Source organism: Somniosus microcephalus, unplaced genomic scaffold (assembly GCF_052327205.1).
Source record: "Somniosus microcephalus isolate GS21.2 unplaced genomic scaffold, FLI_Smic_1.0 unresolved_chr2, whole genome shotgun sequence".
Lineage (NCBI taxonomy): Eukaryota > Metazoa > Chordata > Chondrichthyes > Squaliformes > Somniosidae > Somniosus > Somniosus microcephalus.
The window spans coordinates 8,000,880-8,022,588 of NW_028225180.1; positions in this window are offsets into that span (position 1 = coordinate 8,000,880).

Genomic DNA, 21,709 nt, shown 5'->3' on the forward strand with positions numbered 1-21,709 from the left:
CAGGACAACCCTCTCATCCCAGAAATCAATCTAGTGAACCTTCGTTGCTCCGCCTCCAAGGCAAGTATATCCTTCCTTAGATAAGGAGACCAAAACTGTGCCCAGTACTCCAGGTGTGATCTCACCAAGACCCTGTACAATTGTAGCAAGACTTCCTCACTCTTATACTCCAACCCCCTTGCAATAAAGGCCAACATGCCATTTGCCTTCCTTATTGCTTGCTGTACCTGCATGCTAACTCTGTGTTTCTTGCACGAGGACACCCAAATCTCTCCGAACACCAACATTTGAAAATTTCTCACCATTTAAAAAAAATTCTGTTTTTCTATTCTTCCTACCAAAGTGAATAACCTGACATTTCCCTACATTATATTCCCTCTGCCACCTTACTGCCCACTCACTCAGTCTATCTATAGCCCTTTGCAGACTCTTTGTGTTCTCCTCACAGCTCACTGTCCCACCTAGCTTTGTATCGTCAGTATCGGGCAGAATGGGATAATCCAACACCATTCCTAACAGGGTGACGTTGTTTTGTTCCAGTAAAAGGCATTCATGTTTCACCGGGTACACCTGTACCAATCCCCTGACTTTACACATAGTCATGGTAAATTGGTAAGTGGACATTGCCCTTAGATGCCGATCAGTCACCCACGAGGGAAGCTTCCCTTCAACAAGGCTCTGCAGGTTTTAGCGGGCTTGTTCCACTAACCAAGATCCATACATTACACACACATCATTTCGTGCAGCCTCAATAGAGGCCTTTGGATCCATATTTCAAATTTGATTTATCTTTTCAGCATGGGATTGTAAATGTTTAATCACGTCCTGCCGATGAATGGCCGTAATTTGGTCCTCCTTTAATTCCTCCTGTTACAGACCATTCATTTTATTCAAAATTTCCCTTAAACAATTTCTAACTGCCTTTACGGATTGATCCAAATGAGCGAAATCAAGGCTATTAACGAGGGAGGTTCCAGTATTAAAAGCAATGGCTGCATCATTTATCAGACCCCGTGGTGTTCTGATATGGTCCCATGTAACCCTGTAACCAACATTATTATCTTCAGTGATCTCAGAACTCTTTTCCCCAAAGTTATTGTTAAATCCATTACTATCGCCTGAGTCCTTGCGATATAAAGGCTCTAATTCTGATTCCGCCAGGATTGAGCTGGCCCTTTCCCAAAATCCCTGTATTAAATCCCGCGTCATTCTCTCATCTAACAGCGCTGTCTCTGGTTTGCACCAGTTCAGTAGTCCCACCTCGGTCAGATTTAACATTACAGGTACCACTTCATGATGCACACCATGGTACAATATCATCCGATTGGGATTACCAGTAACCCATTTGTCGGTCCCGGGGTGTGTTTTGAACAGACAACCCGGGTTTCCTTTTGTTCTTCCCGCGGTTGTGATCTATTCGTGGAAGTGGGGGTGGATTTTAAGATGGATTTCAATTCCACCATGTGTATTATTCAGTTTTTACATGCCTGCACATGATAATGTGAGCAACCCTTCGAACCCCTACACGGCCTTCCCTCCCTGTCCACGAACCATCGGTAGGGATCTCTGTCATCCATTCCATTCGCTTGGAGACTTTGCCCGCCTATCCAGTGGACGGGAGCTCCACAAAGCGGCTCTGTGTCCCCGAAGGGTTTACACATCCATAGATTCCCTCGTGCTCCTGCCAGCACTGTGACCAACATAACAGAGTGTCTCCCGCTGCTCGGGATTGGGTCGGGCTTCCTACATTCCCCCGAGGGTTCCCTATTTATAGTACCTTGAATGGTCACTTGGTTCTGCTTGTAAGAACCACACCCTTGGCCCAGTGGGCCGACCTTTGCATTTTATGCCTACCCTCCCTACCTCCCTGGACCTCACAAGTGGTAACCCATACTGTCCCGGAACAGACGGTTTCACAATCACCCGTGATGAACTGGAGGGAAAATAGTGGTGGTCCAATATGCCGAATAGGCTGATGTGGAATAGCAGAATCCCGATCATTGGCCAGAATAATTCCTTCATTTTATATAGTTCAGACTCTCAATACTGATGTATTAATTTAAAACAAAACAAATCGGGACTTCACAGAAATCACAGAAACCCCACAGTGCAGATAGAGGCCATTTCGGCCCATCGAGCCTGCACCGACACATATCCCACCCGATCCCCGTAACCCCTACACCAACACATATCCCACCCTATCCCTGTAACCCCACGTATTTAATCTCCCTAACACTAAGGGTCAATTTATCATAGCCAATCAACCTAACCCGCACATCTTTGGACTGTGGGAGGAAACCGGAGCACCCGGAGGAAACCCACGCAAACACGGGGAGAATGTGCAAACTCCACACAGACAGTCGCCCGAGGCCGGATTCGAACCCGGGTCCCTGGCACTGTGAGGCAACAGTGCTAACCACTATGCCACTGTGCTGCTTTTATTTTTCTGTATAGGGCAATTGTCGATTTTTACCACTGAGGATACCTCAAGGGTGTTATTTTATATCTTTTACTATGCTGCCGTGGGGTAGGAGGGGCCCGTTGGTCTCGTCTGTAGACAGGAGATGGTTCCAGACCTGGGGGCGAGGAGGTTTCCACAGCTCCCATGTCCTGTCCACCTTCATTTGATTCATACTCTACCTGTGGAGGTGCCACTTCAGGCAAGGGTGCCTCATTGGGTGGGGGTGTCCCATTAGGCACCCATTCATCATCATCCCACTGGAGAGGATCAAACCCGGATCACCATGCCCATTACCTTGGCTTGTTTGGGCCTGCTGAGGACGTCGTGGATATCATGTTTAGGGAGTTGGTCACACCGCAGGTAAACGCTGCACAGGCAGGAAGGGAATGGGTGACTACCAGGCAGAGTAGTAGTCACAGGCCGGCAGTGCAGGGGCCCTTGTGGCCATCCCCCTCTCAAACAGATATACCATTTTGGATATTGTTGAGGGGGATGGCTTATCGGGGATAGGCAGCAGCAGCCAACTTCCTTGCACCATGGGTGTTTCTGCTGCACAGGACGGGAGGAAAAATAGCTGGAGAGCTATAGTGATAGGGGATTCTATTGTAAGGGGAATAGATAGGCGTTTCTGTGGCTGCAAACGAGACTCCAGGATGTTATTTTGCCTCCCTGGTGCAAGGGTCAAGGATGTCTCAGGGCGGCTGCAGGGCATTCTGGAGGGGGAGGGTGAACAGCCAGTTGTCATGGTGCATATAGGTTCCAAAGATATAGGTAAAACATTGGACGAGGTCCTAAAAGATGAATATAGGGAGTTAGGAGGTAAATTGAAAAATAGGACCGCAAAGGTAATAATCTCAGGATTGCTACCAGTGCCACGTGCTAGTCAGAATAGAAATCGAATGATATTTCAGATGAATACATGGCTAGAGGAATGGTGCAAGGGGGAGGGATTCAAATTCCTGGGACATTGGAACCGGTTCTGGGGATGGTGGGACCAGTACAAACTGGACGGTTTGCACCTGGGCTGGACTGGAACCGATGTCCTAGGGGGAGTGTTTGCTACTGCTGTTGGGGAGGGTTTAAACTAAAATGGCAGGGGGTTGGGAACCTGTGCAGGGAGACAGAGGAAAGGGAAGCAAGGATAGAAACTAAAGACAGGAAGGGGAAAAGCAAAAGTGGAAGGCAGGGAAATCAAGGGTGTAAATCAAACAGGGCCACAGTAAATAATAATTCTAAAAAATCAAGCCTGTTGTCTTTGTGTCTTAATGCAAGGAGCATTTGTAATAAGGTCAATGAATTAGCTTTGCAAATAGATGTAAACGGATATGATATAATTGGGATTACGGAGACATGGTACCAGGGTGACCAAGTCTAGGAACTCAACATCCAGGGATATTCAATATTAAGGAAGGAAAGGAAAAAAGGAAAAGGAGATGGGGTAGCTTTGCTGGTTAAAGAGGAGATTAAAGGAAAGATATTAGTTCTGATGATGCGGAATCTGTATGGGCAGAGCTGAGAAATACCAAGGGGCAGAAAACGTTAGTGGGAGATGTATACAGACCCCCCAAACAGTAATGCTGTGGTTGGGGATGGCATTAAATGGGAAATTAGAGATGCCTGCAATAAGGGCACAGCAGTTATCATGGGTGACATTAATCTACATATAGATTGGGCTAACCAAATTAGTAACAATACTGTGGAGGAGGAATTCCTAGAGTGTATACGGAGTGGTTTCCGGGACCAATATGTCGAGGAACCAACTAGAGATCTGGCCATCTTAGACTGGGTATTATGTAATGGGAAAGGATTAATTAGCAATCTTGTTGTACGAGGCCCCTTGGGGCGGAGCGATCATAATATGATATAATTCTTCATTAAGATGGAGAGTGAAGTAGTTGATTCAGAGACTAGGATCCTGAATTTAAATAAAGGAAACTACGATGGTATGAGGCATGAGTTGGGTAGGATGGATTGGGGAATGTTACTTAAAGGGTTGATGGTGAATAGGCAATGGAAAACATTTTAAGATCGCATGGATGAACTACAGAATTTATTTATCCCTGTTTGGCATAAAAATAAAACAAAAAAGTTGACTCAGCCGTGGCTAACAAGGGAAATTAGGGAAAGCATAAGATCCAAGGAGGGGACATATAGTTTGTCCAGAAAAGCGGCAAACCTGAGGATTGGGAGCAGTTTAGGATTCAGCAAAGGAGGACAAATGGATTAATTAAGAGGGGGAAACTAGATTATGACAGTAAGCTTTCAAGGAACATAAAAACTGACTGTAAAAGCTTCTATAGATATGTGAAGAGAAAAAGATTGGTGAAGTCAAGCATGGGTCACTTGCAGTCAGAATCAGGGGAATTTATAATGGGGAACAAAGAAATGGAAGACCAATTAAATACATATTTTCGTTCTGTCTTCACAAAGGAGGACACAAATAACCTCCCAGAGATGTCGGGGAACATAGGGTCTGATGAAAGGGAGGAACTGAAAGAAATCAGTATTTGTAGGGAAATGGTGTTAGGGAAATTGACGGGACTGAAGGCTGATAAATCCCCAGGGCCTGATAATCTACATCCTAGGGTACTTAAGGAAGTGGCCCTAGAAATAGTAGATGCATTGCTGGTCATCTTCCAAAATTCTATAGACTCTGGAACAGTTCCCATGGATTGGAGGGTAGCTAATGTAACCCCACTATTCAAAAAAGGTGGTAGAGAGAAAAAAGGGAATTTTAGACCGGTAAGCCTGACATCAGTAGTGGGGAAAATGCTAGAGTCCATTATAAAAGATGTAATAGCAGAGCACTTGGAAAACAGTGACAGGATCGGACAAAGTCAACATGGATTTACAAAAGCTAAATCGTGCTTGACTAACCTACTAGAACTTTTTGAGGATGTAACTTGTAAAATAGATAAGGGAGAACCAGTGGATGTGGTGTATTTGGACTTTCAGAAGACATTCGATAAGATCCAGCATAAGAGATTAGCGTGTAAAGTTAAAGCACATGGGATTGGGGGCAAGGTACTGACTTGGATAGAGAGCTGGTTGGCAGACAGGAAGCAAAGAGTTGGAATAAACGGGTCTTTTTCCAAGTGGCAGGCAGTGCCTAGTGGGGTACCACAGGGATCGATGCTAGGACCCCAGCTACTCACAATATATATTAATGATCTAGACGAGGGAACTAGATGTAATATCTCCAAGTTTGCAGACGACACAAAGCTGGGTGGGCGTGTGTGCTGTGAGGAGGATGCAGAGAAACTCCAGTATTATTTGGATAGGTTGGGTGATTGGGCAGATGCATGGCAGATGCAGAATAATGTGGATAAATGCAAGGTTATCCACTTTGGTGGCAAAAACAGGAAGGCAGATTATTATCTGAACGACAATAGATTGGGAGAAGGGGAAGTGCAACGAGACCTGGGTGTCCTTGTGCACCAGTCGCTGAAGGTAAGCATGCAGGTGCAGCAGGTGGTTAAGAAGGGAAATGGTATGTTGGCCTTTATAGCGAGAGGATTTGAATACAGGAGCAAGGATGTCTTGCTGCAGTTGTACTGGGCCTTGGTGAGACCACACCTTGAGTATTGTGTGCAGTTTTGGTCACCTTATCTGAGGAAGGATGTTTTTGCCATGGAGGAAGTGCAGCGAAGATTCACCAGACTGATACCTGAGATGGCAGGAATGACGTATGAGGAGAGATTGGGTCGATTGGGCTTATATTCGCTGGAGTTTAGAAGAATGAGAGGGGATCTCATTGAAACTTATGAAATTCTAACAGGATGAGACAGCCTAGATGCAGGAAGGATGTTCCCGATGGCGGGGGAGTCCAGAACCAGGGGTCACAGTCTAAGGATAAGCGGTAAGCTTTTTAGGACAGAGATGAGGAGGAATTTCTTCACCCAGAGAGTGGTGAACCTGTGGATTTCTCTACCACAGAAGGCAGTTGAAGCCAATTCAGACTCTGTCACGGGTGGGGCCGACGGTGGTTGAAGGGGCGGGCGGGTGGGGTGCTTGGGTTGATGTGCGCTCCTTGCTCTGCCTGTGCTTCGCTTCCGCTTGCTCCCGGTAAAGAGACTCGAGGTGTTCGGCACCTTCCCGAATGCTTTTCCTCCAATGTGTGCGGAGTTGGGCCAGCGATTCCCAGGTGTTGGTGGGGATGTTACACTTTTTCAAGGAGGATTTGAGGGTTTCCTTGAAGCGTTTCCTCTGCCCAACTGGGGCTCTGAGTAGAGCGCTTGTTTTGGGAGTCTCGTATCGGGCATGCGGACGATGTGGCCCGTCCATCGGAGCTGATCGAGCGTGGTCAGAGCTTCGATGCTGGGGATGTTGGCCTGAGCGAGAACACTGACGTTGGTGCGCCTATCCTGCTAATGGATTTGCAGGATCTTGCGGAGGCAGCATTGGTGGTACCTCTCCAGTGCTCAGAGGTTCCTGCTGTACATGGTTGTAGGTTGCAGGGTTCTCAAAATTCCCGTACTCCCCGAGTTATGGATCAAGGGACCCTGTTTTGGATAATTCATTTAAAAGCAGGGTGCCCAAAATGGCTTCTGTAAACCCCGTGACCAAAATTGACAGGATTTCTAAAACCAAGACTCTGCAGACAAGCAGGCTCAGGGACGATATTTAAATTGCAGGAATCTGTGTGAACAGGGACTCTTTGGAGCCTGCCAGACAGAGTAAACACAGAATACGCATTTATTTGACTTGAGTCCAATTAAAATACAATGGGCCTATAACCGTGGCCATTAGCTTTCTGCATGTTTAATCGATAACAGCTTACAGCAGCCATCAAGGTAGGATGGGGACAATTAAGTCTTCTCCATGACAAAGCAACCAGGACATCGGGGCCATTAGACCCGGAGACAACCGCTCCTAAAGTCGTTAAAACAAATGGTTGTAATCATTTAAACCAAGCCCGCCAAAAGTTAAACAATGGACTGACCTGATTTGGCGCGCAGATAAGGAGTGGAAGAACGGGTATAACTGTAGGCCCATCAGTAGCTCTTCGCTCTCTTCCATTGACTCTTGTTTGGCCTTGGCCTGCTGCCGCTCGTACTCATGCCCTGGCCTCGTGGTGGGTTCTCTTCTCACTCCCCGCACCGCTCAACAACCAAGGACGACCATTACATCGGGACCAAACGCGGGAGGAGAACAAGACCCGAGTTCAAAGTCACACAGGACACACAAGCCGCAAAAGGGGCAGATGATACGAGACGAGACGAGATGAAGAAGAAGGTAAACCCAACAAGTGCAGTGAAGGACAGCAAAAGACGCATTGGTAAAAACCAAATGCCTAGTTATAAGCTGGCGTTTGGGGAAGAAATTAGCAGTGTATGTATGGGCAGTGAGAATAAGTTGGCATTTGAACACTGCGAATAAACAGACGTTAGACGCGAGTGTCCACGCCCGCGATGAATATGCTAGCGTTCAAAGCTTGGGTAGTAAAATCTTGTAAGCAGTGAAAACCGCCAACCGATCCACAACCGCAACATTACCGCCGACGACTGCCCGAGGAAGAAGAAGAAAACCCATCGCAACGAGACGACGATGGTAGCTGAGGAGAGGGAAGGTATGGCGCAGCAACAACTCCAGCACCGTGCCCTGAGAACATGTGGTGATGGGGTACCCCAAAGGACAGAAGACCAAACCTCAAAACTCACAATGTTAAAGCAACAGGTTTTGGATTGGTGAGCATGAATTCCTGGCCCCTCATAGCTTAGTCTAGTTAGGTATAGGGGGTGGGATAAGGATAAGGGGGATTGTTAATGTAGTTGTTTTTCCCTCGATGTGCCGTGTGTTCCCCATTCCCTGAATAAGTGTAATTGTTTATGCCTGTATTTTATACCAGTAATTCTCTTAAGACTGTGTTTTTTTATATTTCCGTTTTAATAAAATCTTGGTTTTCTTACACCAAACCACTTGTCTACTCGATTTTCTGTATCGCTGCCTGTACCTAAGTCCGGTGTCTAGAACCCAGGGGTGTGGGAGAGATTCGAACCACTCAAGGGACAGTCAGAGGCGAAGCTGACTGGGCACCACGACACCACTCCCTACAGAAAATGGCGACCGCGGCAGGACTCCGGCAACAGGGTTGCGATACAGTAGACAATGGTTCGGATGAGCAAACCATGATGGAGGAAAGGATTTCTGATTATGTGTTTAGCAAGGTGAATATCACTAAGAAGTGGATCACCACTCTGTTAAGGGCTGGGCGTCAGCTAAGTGGACAGAGGGGAAGGAACACAGTAAGTCCATAGAGAAAGCAGTCTGGCTGATGTGTTTCAAAAAACAGGTCCAGCTTTTGGACAGGCTCGTTGCAGCACAGGCAGCCAAGTTAAAGGAGTCAGCCCTGGAGATCCAGGACAAGGCTCTAGCAGGGGAGAAGTTAATGGTAGCATTGCAGGCCCTGAATCAGGCGAGGTTGTATTTAATGGGAGAACACAAGGCCCAGTTGGAATACCTACAGTGCCAAGTCACCGAAGCCAAAGGTAACGAGTTAAGGTTGCGGGAAAAGAACGCCCGCCTAGCAAGGCAAGTTCGGGAACAGGAGGAGAAAGTACAGGAGGTAAAGGCAGCTTTCAAGTTAGCGAGCGAACAGGGGTTTGAAGATGCAGATCATGGCCCCTGCAAGGAGTGGATAGAAGGTCTGAGCCTGGCCCTGAGGAAGGCAAAAGGCATGGTGTGCCTCATAAGCCCGAAGGCAGGCCAGGCGGATTTTATGGGGAACGAGGGGAGCACAGTTAAAACATCACTGGTAGTGCCCAGGGATGACCCGGTTGAGGAACAGGAAGTCTCACGACCACCACCCGTAGCACCAGGTTTCAGCGAGGTCTGGCAGCAAGGGGGAGTGGAGCCAGAGGTGGAAGCGGAGGTGGAGCAACCCCCGCCAGAGAGGTTGAAGCTGGGACCGATGTTCCCAGCCCGGCATCGGAGGTTCGGCCCACCCGTCAATGGCGACGATGAGGGACCCCTCCAAAACCAGTTCGTATTACCATATAGCACCCAACAGCTTAGGACTATGGTGAGCCATATCCCGAAGCTCTCCAAAAAGGGGGACCCCTCGATCCACGTCAGGGAAGTAGAGCAGGCAGCCAGCGTCAACGACTGCGATGGTTCTGAGCAGGCTAAAATGCTGCTATTCTCCCTGGAGAGTAGTCTCCTCCAATCCCTCTCTGCCGAGTGTAAGAGTGGGCAGAGCGGGTATGAGGAGCTCAGGGATGCGGTTCTAGAGCCCATGGGGATGAATGAGGGAAGTCCTTTCTCCCATGTGGAGAAGACGGCCCAGCTCACAGGGGAAACCCCACAGGCTTTCGCGGACCGGTTATGGCCGGTGTACCGGAGGTCCTGTCCGGGGGCACCGAAGTGGGCGTTCTTGAATGGGGATCCACTGGGCCATTGGTTCCGTTGCCTGGTGGCAAACAGCTTGCCACAGGTCCGGGCCAAGGCGGAAGTTTGGTTCAACCCCAGGAATCCCCTGACCACCGAACTTACGGTGATCCGACAGTTGACCCTAGCCTGTAAGAACGGTAGGGGAACCGATGCACGCCCACCTAAGGGGAAGGTGCATGAGGTAAAACCCGGAACGGGTAGGAAAGAGTGGCATCAGGAAGGGAATAACCCCCCCCCAACAAAAAGACGAATTGTTACGGGTGTGGGAAGGATGGTCATTGGCGGAAGGAGTGCAAAAACCCTGGGAAAGACAACAAGGGAAAGCATACCACAGCCCCCGCCCAAAAGGCAGAGGCGGGAATCCCTCCCGCCGTGGTCGAGTCATTTTTGGACACCATGAGGTCCTTATTGACTGGCCACGGGAGAGTAGCAGTCGCTACCGGTGCTCTGACCCCATCAGCCCCATCCAACCCACAGCCATGACTAGAGCCAGCACAGCCTGTTTACCTGTGTTCTCCCCGGTGCGATGAATGGAAAAGACCCCTCGTGGAGATGGAGGTGGAAAAGGTGAAGGGGACCTATCTGTTGGACACGGGGTCATCGTGCACCGTGGTCCATTCAGATAAGCCCACCACCTCGCCTCTCTCTAACGGGGTCCCATACAGTCTGTCGGGGTTCACAGGTAAAGAACAGGCCAGCTCATTTTCCATCCCGCTCACCATTTGGTTAGGACCGCTCCGCTCCAAGTGGACCTGTGTCCTGATGAGATGGGAAGTGGAGGGTGGAAGAGGGGTCCTGGGGGCCGACTTTATTGTAGGCCACGTGATCCTAGTAGATTTGAGAAATCATTGCCTATGGGGGGCAAGTAAAGGAAAGGACGGCGAGATAGTAGTAATCCCGGGAAAGGAAGGGAAGGGGACCTTATGCACCATGAAGCCCAAAGAGGGTTATAACCTCGAGCTCATGGTCAGTAATACCCCAAGGGAGTTCCAGGTATTTGTGCAGGCCCACCTAGCCACATTTGCCACACACAAACACGACTGCGGGAGGGTCAACGGGTTTGAGGTCAGCGTAGACGGGGACCCCATGGCCCGACCACAGAAACAGTATAACTTCCCCAGGGAAGCGGAGCCAGACATGGAAGCAGCCATGTCCTCGTTAGTACAGCAGGGGGTTCTGAGACCGATAGCCATCCACGTAAACTCTCCATTGTGGCGGGTTAGAAGGCGGGACAATTCCTGGAGGGCCACGGTGGACTATCGAGTGCTCAATAGTAACATCCCAGCCTGTGCACCCACGGTAGCAGCAGTTGCCGACCTGATAGGAAGTATCCCAGCATCCGCGACCACGTTCACGGTGCTGGATATATCCAACGAGTTTTGGTCCATCCCTTTAAGGAGGGAGGATCAGTACAAGTTTGCCTTTACGTTCAAAGGGCAACAGTACACGTGGAACTGCTTGCCTCAGGGCTTCCACAACAGCCCCAGCATTTTCCATCAGTGCATGGCAAACAGTTTAAATGATTTCAGTCAGCCCAGACAGTTGGTACATAAGAACATAAGAAGTAGGAGCAGGAGTAGGCCATACGGCCCCTCGGGCCTGCTCCGCCATTCAATAGGATCATGGCTGATCCGAACCTAGACTCACGTCCACTTCCCTGCCCACTCCCCGTAACCCCTAATTCCCTTATCTGCTAGGAAACTGTCTATCTCCATTTTAAATTTATTTAATGTCACAGCTTCCGCAGCTCTCTGGGGTAGCAAATTCCATAGATTTACTACCCTCTGAGTGAAGAAGTTTCTCCTCATCTCAGTTTTGAAAGGGCAGCCCCTTATTCTAAGATTATGCCCCCTGGTTCTAGTCTCACCCATCAGTGGAAACATCCTCACTGCATCCACCCGATCAAACCCCCTCACAATCTTATATGTTTTGATAAGATCGCCTCTCATTCTTCTGAATTCCAATGCATAGAGGCCCAACCTACTCAACTTTTCCTCATAAGTCAACCCCCTCATCTCCGGAATCAACCGAGTGAACCTTCTCTGAACTGCCTCGGGAGCAAGTATATCTTTTCTTAAATATGGAAACCAAAACTGTATGCAGTATTCCAGGTATGGCCTCACCAGTACCCTGTATAACTGAAGCAAGACTTCCCTGCTTTTATACTCCATCCCCCTTGCAATAAAAGCCAAGATTCCACTGGCCTTCCTGAGCACCTGCTGTACCTGAATACTAACCTTCTGTGTTTCATGCACCAGGACCCCCAGATCCCTTTGTACTGTATCACGTTGCCATTTCTTTCCATTTAGATAATAACTTGCTCTTTGATTTTTTCTACCAAAGTGCATAACCTCACACTTTCCAACATTATATTCCATCTGCCAAATTTCTGCCCACTCACTTAGCCTGTCTATGTCCTTTTGCAGGTTTTTTATGTCCTCCTCACTCACTGCTTTCCCTCCCATCTTTGTATCGTTGGCAAACTTGGATACGTTGCACTCGGTCCCTTCCTCCAATTCGTTAATATAGATTGTAAAGAGTTGGGGTCCCGGCACTGACCCCTGCGGAACACCACTAGTCACTGATTGCCAACCCGAGAATGAACCATTTATCCCAACTCTCTGTTTTCTGTTAGATAGCCAATCTTCCACGCATGCCAGTATATTACCCCCAATCCCGTGATTTTTTATCTTGTGCACTAATCTTTTGTGTGGCACCTTGTCAAATGCCTTTTGGAATTCCAAATACAATACATCCACTGGTTCCCCTTTATCCACCCTGTTTGTTACATCCTCAAAGAATTCGAGCAAATTTGTCAAACATGAGTTCCCCTTCATAAAACCATGCTGACTCTGTCTGATTAAATGATGCTTATCCGAATGTCCTGTTACTGCTTCCTTAATAATGGACTCCAACATTTTACCAACCACAGATGTTAGTCTAACTGGTCTATAGTTTCCAGCCTTTTGTCTACTTCCCTTTTTAAATAAGGGTGTTACATTAGCAGTTTTCCAATCTGCGGGGACCTTTCCTGAATCCAGGGAGTTTTGGAAAATTACCACTAATGCATCCACAATCCCTATCGCTACTTCTCTCAAGACCCTAGGATGTAAGCCATCAGGTCCAGGGGATTTATCCGCCTTTAGTCCCATTATCTTACCGAGTACCACCTCCTTAGTGATTTTAATCGTGTTTAACTCCTCCCCCCCATTGCCCCCTGTTTGTCCAGTGTTGGGATATTTTTAGTGTCCTCCACTGTAAAGACTGATACAAAATATTTGTTCAGTGTTTTTGCCATCTCCATGTTCCCCACCACTAATTTCCCGGTCTCGTCCTCTAAGGGACCAACATTCTCTTTAGCCACCCTTTTTCTTTTTATATAACTGTAGAAACTCTTGCTATCTGTTTTTATATTTTTTGCTAGTTTACTTTCATAATCTATCTTCCCTTTCTTAATTAATCTTTTAGTTATTCTTTGCTGGCTTTTAAATGCTTCCCAATCTTCTATCCTCCCACTAGATTTGGCTACTTTATATGCCCTTGGTTTCAGTCGGATTCTATCCTTTATTACTTTACTTAGCCACGGATGGTTGTCTTCTTTTATGCCCCTTTTTCCTCAGTGGAATATATTTTTCTTGAAAGTTGTGCAATATCTCCTTGAATGTACACCACTGCTCATGTACCGTCTTACACTTTAATCTATTTTCCCAGTCCACTTTAGTCAACTCTGCTCTCATACCTTCATAGTCTCCTTTATTTAAGCTTTGTACACTGGTTTGAGATCCAACTCTCTCACCCTCCAACTGAATTTGGAATTCAACCATGTTATGGTCACTCATTCCAAGGGGATCCTTTACTAGGACATTTTTTATTAATCCTGTCTCATTACACAGGACCAGATCTAAGATTGCCTGCCCCCTGGTTGGTTCAGTAACATACAGCTCAAGGAACCCGTCCCTAATGCACTCTATGAACTCTTCCTCAAGGCTGCCCTGCCCAATTTGATTTGTCCAGTCAATATGAAAGTTAAAATCCCCCATGATTATAGCTGTTCCCTTATTACAAGTCCCAACTATTCCCTGATTTATACTCCGACCAACAGAGTTGCAACTGTTAGGAGGCCTATAGACTCCGCCCACTAGTGACTTTTTCCCCTTGTTATTCCTAATCTCCACCCAAACTGTTTCACTATCCTGATCCTTTGACCCAATATCATTTCTCACTATTGCAGTGATTCCATCCTTTATTAACATAGCCACCCCACTTCCCTTTCCTTTCTGTCTGTCCTTCCTAATTGTCAAATACCCCTGGATGTTTAGTTCCCAGTCATGGTCACCTTGCAGCCATGTTTCTGTAATGGCCACCAGATCATACCCATGTGTAGTTATTTGTACCGTCAACTCGTCTATTGTGTTATGAATGCTGCGTGCATTCAGATGAAGAACTTTTAAATATGTTTTGTGACAATTTATTCCTGCTTTTAACCCCTTTACTACTTTACCTTTATCTTTATACTTTCTGTCCCTTCCTGACACGCTCTGGTTTTTAAATCCCCCACTGCTACCTTGCTCTATTGCCTTCTCCGCTGACATTTTTATTTTTTGCTCTCTTGAAACCTCCCCCCCCCCACTAATTAGTTTAAAGCCCTCTCTACAACCCTAGTTATTCGATTCGCCAGGATTCTAGTCCCAGCACTGGCCAAGTAAAGCCCATCCCAACGGAACAGCTCTCTCCTGTCCCAGTGCTGGTGCCAGTGTCCCAAGAAGCAAAACCCATTTCTCCCACACCAGTCTTTGAGCCACGCATTTAACTCTCTGATTTTATTTACCCTAGCCAAATTTGCTCGTGGCTCTGGTAATAATCCAGAGATTATTACCCTTGTGGTTCTGTTTTTTAATTTGGCCCCTAGCTGCTCATACTCCATCAGCAGAACCTCTTTCCCTGTCCTATCTATGTCATTGGTACCAACATGGACCACAACTGGATCCTCCCCCTCCCACTCCAAGTTTCTCTCCAGCCCAGAGGAGATGTCCTTAACCCTAGCACCGGGCAGGCAACACAGCCTTCGGGACTCTCGCTCTCGGCTGCAAAGAACCCTATCTATCCCCCTAATGATACTATCCCCTACCACGACAACATTTCTTTTTACTCCCCCCACTTGAATGGCCCCCTGTTCCACGGTGCTGTGGCCGGGTTGCTCATCCTCCCTGCAGTCCCCGTTTCCGTCCCCACAGGGAGTAGGAGCCTCAAACCTGTTGGACAAGAGCAAGGGCTGCGGCTCCTCCAACACTACCTCCTGGATCCCCGTACCTGCCTCACTCATAGTCACACCCTCCTGTCCCTGACCACGGACTACATCTGAATTAGTTAATCTAATTGGTGTGACTACTTCCTGGAACACAGAGTCCAGGTAACTCTCCCCCTCCCTGATGTGTCGCAGTGTTTGAAGCTCGGACTCCAGCTCATCAACACGGAGCCGGAGTTCCTCGAGCAGCCAACACTTACTGCAAATGTGATCACCGTGAACATCAATGGTGTCCACCAGCTCCCACATATTGCAGCAGTAACACATCACCTGATCTGCCATTCTATGTAATTAATTAAATTTATTATTATTATTTTTAAATGATATATTTAAGGGCCCTGGTTTAAAAACTGTCCTGCTACACCACAGAGACATTAAAAACTATAAACCACAGAGTTAAAGTTTTTAAAAAAGAGAGAAATACTCCCAACCAATCACTTACCTGCTTTGTGGTGACATCAAACCTCGATTACTTTTTACTTCTCTCCCTCTGAGATTGGAGATTGGAAGGACTTACCCTTTTATACTCACCACCGCTCGAGTTCCCGCCGCTGCCGCTCTGAGGCCTACCCGCGCTCGGGCTTACCTTTTATAGGTCGCTGCCACTCGAGTTCCCGCCGCTGCCGCTCTGAGGCCTACCCGCGCTCGGGCTTACCTTTTATAGGTCGCTGCCACTCGAGTTCCCGCCGCTGCCGCTCTGAGGACTGCCCACGCCTCGGGCTTACCTTTTATAGGTCACTGCCGCTCGAGTTCCTGCCGCTGCCGCTCTGAGGTCTACCCACGCTCGGGCTTACCTTTTATAGGTCGCTGCCGCTCGGATTCCCACCGCTGCCGCTCTGAGGTCTACCCACGCCTCGGGCTTACCTTTTATAGGTCGCTGCCGCTCGGAATCCCACCGCTGCCACTCTGAGGCCTACCCGCGCCTCGGGCTTACCTTTTATAGGTCGCTGCCGCTCGAGTTCCCGCCGCTGCCGCACTATGTGTACAATATGTGGATGACCTGCTCCTGTTCACTGATTCGAAAGAGGAGCATGTCCCACTATTGGCCAAACTGCTGGAGCTGCTAGGGCAGAAGGGTTTTAAGGTTAACCCAAAGAAAGCACAGATCGGCCAGCAGGAGGTAAAATTCCTCGGCCTGACCGTCCGCGCTGGAGAAAGGGCCATAGAAAAGGCTAGGAGGGAGGCGGTACAGGAGTTACTGGTCCCCAACACAGTAACGGGTGTGAGGTCATTTCTAGGGCTAACCGGGTACTGCAGAGACTTTATTGAGGACTATGCAGCCACCGCAGCCCCTCTGCTCCGACTCCGACACAAGGGAGTGGAGTGGCTATGGGACAAGCGTTGCCAGGCAGCATTCGTCAAGCTCAAAAAGGACTTGCAGACCGCGCCAGCTTTAGGGGCCATAGATGGGGGAAAGAGTTTTTCCTTGAGGTAGCAGCCAGCGGGGACAGCCTGAGTGCTGTGCTGCTCCAAGAGCGGCATGGCAGGCTGAGGCCGGTGGTCTACTCCTCCCGGATACTCACGGGTGTGGAGAAGAGCTACTCCAACTGTGAGAGGCACCTTTTGGCCACACATTGGGCTGTGAAAAGATCACTGACCTTCACAGGCACCTCTCCCATTACCCTCCTCACCCATCACACACCCACCCAGATGCTTCTGGACAGGAGGATCAAGGATGGAACAGTGAGCAGTGCCCGCATTGCCCGCTGGACCTTGCTCCTCTCACAGATGGATCTCAGAGTGAAGGGTCTCCGCGAGCCGAAGCTCGCAGCCAACCTGGTATATCCTGGAACAGCCCACTGGTGTTCCATTGAAGGGGTTTGAGAAGTGAACATAGGTTTACGGGCTGGGATACATCCCACGGGCCATGAGATCTATGTAGATGGTTCTAGCACGGTATCTGCTGGTGAACGTCTCACTGGGTGTGGAGTTTACGACCCAGCGGCGAACATTGCCCTGGCAATTAAGCTCCCCAGCACCATGAGCGCCCAGCAGGCTGAACTGTCCGCGGTGGTGTACATCATTACCCACCCCGAAATCTTCCCCACCCTGTACACGATTTGCTCAGACAGCATGTTCACGTGCAATTCATGTACGGAGTACCTGGCCATCTGGTACCACCGTGGATACACCTCCGCTGACGGGAGACCCCTCACAGTAAAACCCCTGCTGGAAAAGATCCTGGCAGTAGTGGGGGAAGAACGGGAGGTTTTCATCCACAAGGTGAAGGCCCATTCCTCCACAGAACCCCGCAGTCAAGGCAACCAGCAGGCTAACTTGCTCACCAAGGAGGGTGTCCGCACAGGCACTTTCTGGGACCCATTTGGGAGCCATTGTACATGGGGTCCTACAGCATTGTAGATAAAGCCAGCCCCATGGTATACGCCGTTAAGATGCCCCAGCGTACCAAATGGTTTCATATCAACCAGTGCAAGCTGTTTCAGCCTGAAAGGGGAAAACAGCCAGTTGGGGAAAGGTCTGAGGATAAAGATCCTCAGCCTGCAGCAGGAGCGAGTTCACAGACTGCACAGGCAGGCGCTGTGGCTTGTTTAAAGGGAGGGGCCATCCCGCCCACCGATTGGGACACTCCCCCGCTCTTCTGGGACCCAGACGAGGGGGAGGGACCTGAGGGCGAAAACCCCGCCCCTAACCCAGGTGTAGAGGGGGAGGGACCCGAGGTCGAAAACCCCGCCCCGGACCCAGCCATGGGACCTGGGGGCGGAGACTCTCGGCTCCCAGCAGCAGGCTGCGGAGTTACCTGCCCCCAGCCCAGGTTTGGGAGGGGGTCAAGCCTGGGGGAGCAGCGGTTCGGGGTAAAGGCCCATTGGCCAAGAAAGCCCCACCCGTCAAAGCCCCCAGAAGGTCCCCACGGAGGCCCCAGCTGAGAAAGCCATGGTCACCAGCCCTCCAGTTACCAAGGGCCGCTCCTCGAGTCAGGGAGAGGTCCAAGGACACAGCTCCTCAGCCAGCAGCCACGGGCTGCGAGGGACCAACAGTGAAGGAAGGTGCGATCACGCCAGGGGTAGCGGCGAGCCGCAGTCCAACCAGGAATTAGCCTGGCCGCCCGTAGACGGGCGGCGGATATACATAGTTTAGGTAATGTAAGTTTATATTGTTAAGTTTAAGGTTTAGCTTAAGTTTGGGTGTTTTAGCTTAAGTTAAATAAGGTGATGGGCAGTTTAGGTTAAGTAAGTAATCTGCTAAGAGTCTGTATTTTGGGTCGAGGTCGCGAGACCCGACCATGCTTCACCCAAGCCAGAGAATCTCTTGGGGACCTGGCTGTATGTTTTGTATCTGTTACAGAAAGACTGTCGGGATGAAGGGGATCGTAATCCTACTCGCCCTGGTGGGACTGAGCCTGGGAAAGCGGGGCGATGTAGAAGATTCCCACATCTACGGGTGCTCGGGAGATAGAGCATCAATAGCAACCGACGGAAGAGGTGAACGGGATGCGGAGGAGACCGCCGTCTACGTCCACGAGGGAACATGGCCAGGATGACTGGGGTCCAATTCATCTCAGTACTCCAGTCAAACCGGATTCACGTATGGGGAGACCTCCCTCCTGTGCCCCAGGGTACGGGTCATTACCACACGGGTCAGCGTCACCGTAGGGAAGCGTGTATGTCTAACGTGCAAGGGACACATTCCTCTGGATAGGTGGTGGTGGCTCAGGAAGCTGAGCAAAGATATGAGAAACCCCGCAGTCGAGTGGGAATGGTTGGGGAACAATACCCACCAGACGATTACAAGGACTCACGGAGGATTAAGTGTGTGTTGGGACAAGTGGTGGGAACCGGACCAAGGGATTTATATCTGTATGTGGGGGTCAGAGAGAGTCTGCCCCGCAGGTATATCCATCATTTTCCACCGGCAGTGGCACGACACCGGGGAGGGGATGAAGTGGGATACCAGCTGGAAGGTGTGCGCAGTCCCATTCTCCCCGATCCCGGTCAATGCCACTGAGCTTGTAACCCGCCCCCGTAAGCCCCCGCCCACCGTGCCGGCAGCGAGGTTACCCAGGGAAGGGTGTCCCACCACCACCAAGGGACCAGGGAATGGGCTGGTACTAGTCCCTACCGATCAGGTGCTGTACCAGGAGGTACACTACGTGGTAACCTCCGTGATTTTAAATCTCACCGAGGTACATTTACCGGAGTGGTGCCCCAAAGAAACAGAGCAGCTATACCAGGCCCTATTAAAGGACATTTTCAGGAAGCTTTATGAGTTCGATTTCGCCAATGTCGACAAAACCGAACTATACACCACACACCGCGAGTTTTTGGGTAATGCAGGAATACAAAGAAGGGGAGTATGGAATTATGTTTTTACTGCGTTTAACACTGGGTCCTCTGTCCTCAACAGTCTGGATGACATAGAGCTGCAGACCCAGATAAACGGTTTAAAAACACAGTTAAGGAGGATATTAATGGACGAGAACAAGGTAGTGGGCTCAGAGTTGCATGAGGACCAGGTTATGACAGTCCATTTAAAGGAGATTATAGCGGAGTTGGAGAAGCACGCAAAGACGGTAAATGCCCTCATAAGGGAGGACAGAAATGTTTCTGACCAGGCTGCGCAGAATGAGGTGTGCGTGCTGTACGGGGCATGGTTGCTGGGTGAGGGCTGCAGTAATCTGGAGGATTTAAAACAGAGTTTAGTCCCCTCCTGGATCAGCAACAAACACCTCGCAGGTCTCCACGTGTTTGAGAATGTATTAAGTCCGTGCCAGTTTCCGAAGCCTACCCAGTCCCCGTGGATTGTCGACGGTCCAACCACACAATCATGGGAGTAGTAGTTAGGATGCCGGTCATGGGTAGGACAACCCGACTCACACCGGTATACAGGGTTGAGAACATTGGAGTCATTCAAGGGGGTGCACACATTCGTTTCACAGCGGTCCCACCTTATGTCATAAAGTGGGAGCACGCTATGACAGGTACTGACCTCTCAGGGTGCCGGAGCCGGGGAGCACACATAACCCTGTGTCCCCAGCACTTGAATGCCTATTCAAAACAGCAGTGTGGGTTTAGAGCTGCTGGCGCGAAGCCTATAAATTGTACCATGGAGGCAATGGCACAAGGCCATGTTCCCCCGCAGGTAGCATATATAGGGGGTGGGACATATTGTGTCACCACTGGCGCATCCCACTACCAGCATGGACAGCATAGCTGGTGTCCAGTTAGTGACAGCAGTTTCTGTTTTAAACCCGAGGCAGAAGTTCAAGTGGCCCCAGGAGCGAATTGTCCCCATTCCTGAACCCTCCACTGTTCACCTCACTGTGAAGGAGAATTTTACCAATTTGCAGAAGTACGTAGCACACTTTGGTTATGAAATTCTCCCTCTCCCTGAACACCTTACCAAAATACTCAAAGCCGTCATAGTTTCACAGAAACATTTTTACACTCTAGAGCAGAAAACAGTAGAGATAGGGACTAAGATATTGGATATTGTGATTCCACCCTGGTGGAACGTTTTCAATAACATAGAGTCCCTTCGTGGTTCAGACTGGCTTCTCACATTCTCGTGGTTTGCCTGTTAGGGATAATGTTGTATCTAGTCTGCATTCAGCGTAAGGGAAAAGGTCAGTTGTTAGAGTTCCGAAACCAGAGGATCTGAAAGGAACATTATGTGAAGGTGGAGGAAGATACGCCTGTTTTAATTTTTTTCCTTTGTATTTTCAATTAAAGATTATTGGTTTTTTTGTTTGTTGTTTTTAATAAAGATTCTTGCGATGAGTTGTTAATAAAGATGTATGTGTACCAAGTGGTGCAGGGGTGTGAAAAACTGTAATTATTCTATGTATCCTGATGTACACTACATTTTTGCGGAATGGGAAGTGCATGTGTCGTGGGTATATTAGATAGGTAATTACAGGGGAAGGTTGACTATGGAGGGTCAGAAAATTTTGCTCACCTTGTAAAGATGATACTTCCAGCAAGTTTTAGTATCACAGGGGGGAGTGTAAGATTCGCAAAATTCCCACATTCCCCCAAGGTTATTAATAAAAGGGACCCTGCCTGGACAATTTATAAAGGGTACCCAAAAGATGGCATCCGCACCTCGTGACCAAATGCCTGCAAGATTTTAAAAGCTTGGACTCTGCAGCTCAGAACAAGCAGCTTTGGGAAATCGAAACTTAAAATGCAGTTTCTGTGAAAAGGACTTTTTGTTTTGGAAGCCAGACAGCAAACATGGAATATGCATTACGTCAGATCGTAGACAGATCATAACCAGTTAGGCCTATACTTGAGGCCATTAGGTTGTCCGCATAAATAATCGGAAACAGCTTATGGGAGCCGTCAAGACTGGACAGGCCGATTAGAATGCATTAATGACAATACAGCCCGGACATCAGGCCATTAGGTGTGATAAACGGCCATCTAAAAACAATTATTTTAGATTGGTACAATCATTTAAAACAGCCCACCAAAATTGAAACAATGAACTAACCTGATTTGGCGCGCAGATAAGGGGCCATCGGAAAGAGTATAACTGTAGGCCCTTAGTAGCAATCAGGGCTGTTCTCTGCTCTCTGGTCGCTCTGCTCATGTCAG